Here is a 2604-nt window from a genome sequence, read left to right as displayed (position 1 = left end):
GGAGAAAAATTTTATAGTGTACAAAGAGTTGCAAAGAGGTTTCTCAATTTAGATTAGATATCCATTGGTCAAGGAGTTGACAGCAATTGGTCTTGATATAGATACACATAGAATCTTTGTACAATCAAAGAATAAAGTTTTTACTAAAGCGTCCAAAGGTATTTAGATCTGATCTATATATTATTTGAATAAAGTTTAAAGCATAAAATAGATTTTTATGATTGATTTTTTTTCTTTCGCTACGTTATTGCGTGTTATGAACACATGGTAATCTTTCAATTAGAAAATTCTAAAAAATTATAAAATATTATAGAAGAATGTAAATATATCTAGAAGTATAAAAAAATAGTTTAGAATGCTTTAAAAATATCTAAAAAATATGATACATTAAATATTTGTAATAAAAATTGTTGACATTCATTTAAACTGTTAATTAGATTTAATCGTTCATTTAAGATGTGAAGAATGGCTATATATACAGTGACAACTTTGAGTTTCAATGTGCAAATTATTTATAACAAACACTGCCGAATGAAGTGTCCTTCTTATCAACACTTCTTTTCTTGTGTATTAACTTTTATTCTTAACTTTTTTGTTAAGTATTGAAAGTTAGGTTGATGACTTAGTTTGTTTGGGTAAACTTGTTAAATAAGTTTTTTTTAAAAGAGTTTAAAATATAATAAAGATTTTTATTAATAACAGCTTATGAATAAGTTATTTTGTATTTGAATTTTTAATTATAAAAATATTTATTTTAAAGTTGTAGCGTTTGGATAAATGATTCAAAGAATACAATATTTTTTACACAAAAGATTGGATATTAAAATAACGATGATAACAAATACCTTTTAATATTGAATGTTAATTTTACATAACCTAATCCCACTTCTTTTTAAATTGTTTATACTCATAATTCAAACCAATCTCTTTCAAAAATTTAATTTTAAATTTGTCCAACTAACTTGATTAAAATGTGTTCCAGGTCTATTTTCAGCTACCATATCTTTTTTACGTATTTTCATAAATATAGTAGTATTTTGTTCATTTCAATCAGTTTTAAATTTTCTTTTGGATTTGTCACTTTCATGAATTTGTCGAGGAATAACATAAAAAAAAATCAAACAAACATTTCGTACATGAAGAGATATATAAAAAAGTGGAGAGATATTGCAAAATAAAGAAATGACCCTATTGAAAGAAAATAGTGGAAGGCCAGCACTTCTAGCAGATGAAATATTATATGAAAATGGTGGAAGGCCCGTTCTTCTAGCAGATGAAATATTGCGTAAAAATGGTGGTGGTGGAGAGCCAATATTCCAGTAGAAATAGAAAATATTTTTCACAAAACCAAAAATAAAAGTAGCACAATAGTCTCTTTTATTTTAAAGTCAATTTTTTTTTAATGAGAGTGATAAAATAACTTCTGAGAATGAAGAAGTCATATTTTTCTACTTTTTCAAAAGTTCTCAATTAACTTTTCAAAAAGTTAAAAGCGTTTCTAAAATATCGTAACAAATACGCGTAATATAACTTTTTTTAAAAAATGAAGCTTTTGCTACTTTCCAAACGAGCTCTTAATTCAAGAGGTTGAGTGAGTCCAAGTTTCGGCATGATAGCATTAAAGTGTATTTAATACCATGACAATTTAGCAAGGTTGCGAGAACCGAACCAGTTAATAAACTTATATAAACCAATAAAAGTACTAATTCAAAGGTTTAATAGTTAACCGTAATTAAACCGTATTTAAACCGATTTAATTAAATATTAAATTAAATATATTAAAATTTTTAACTTGGTGATCACTATCTCATTATTCCATCTTCAAAATAAAAAATTTCTACCTAATTTTACTCAACAACGAATCAATAACTAACAAATTAATTCAGAATTAGAACAATAACACAAAAATAACTCAGAATATTATATATAATCAACAATAATAATTCAAAAGTCAAAACAAATACCAACAATCCAGCTCTCTTGATAACAACAATGAACAATAAAAAAAGATTAACTCACAAAACAGCATATAACCCAAAAAAAACAACGATCCGCAATCAACATATTCAGAAAAATAGCAATTAACTCCCAAAAATGAAACTGAAAAAGCAGTGAAGGAGCTTACAGTTGACTACGTCGAAGAGCAAGCAGCGAAAAACGAAGAGGCAATGATGGACAGAAAAACCCTAATCCCCAAATCTATTTGGTCACTCGACAGTGATTGAAGCGATTGTTCACCGCCGTTTATCGGATTTTTTTCCGCCACTGAGCTCCACTAATTCGAACCTTTCGTCTCGCCTGTAACCTAGTTCAGTTCGATCAATATCCTTTCTTCTTCACTGTCATGTCACCACCTCTAGTTCGCCACACTCTCAGCAGGCCAACACCGTCCCGTTCTGCAGTAGCCACTAGTGTCCAGTTCTTCTCTAGACTCTGTCGTCCTTCCTGCTCCGTCGTGATCGTCTCTCTCATCTCTGACGGGTGCGTGCCCTTCCTCTCCCAGAGATTGAAGCTGCGGGTTCCTTTGTCCCCCACTATGTGAGCTCTGTCGTCGTCTTCTGCCTCTCGTCGCCTTTTCCTTCAATGCGACTCTGGTGTGTTAGC

Source organism: Arachis duranensis, chromosome 9 (genome assembly GCF_000817695.3).
Source record: "Arachis duranensis cultivar V14167 chromosome 9, aradu.V14167.gnm2.J7QH, whole genome shotgun sequence".
Taxonomy (NCBI): Eukaryota; Viridiplantae; Streptophyta; class Magnoliopsida; order Fabales; family Fabaceae; genus Arachis; species Arachis duranensis.
The sequence above is the reverse complement of the archived record's forward strand: the minus strand, read 5'-3'. Positions refer to the sequence as shown.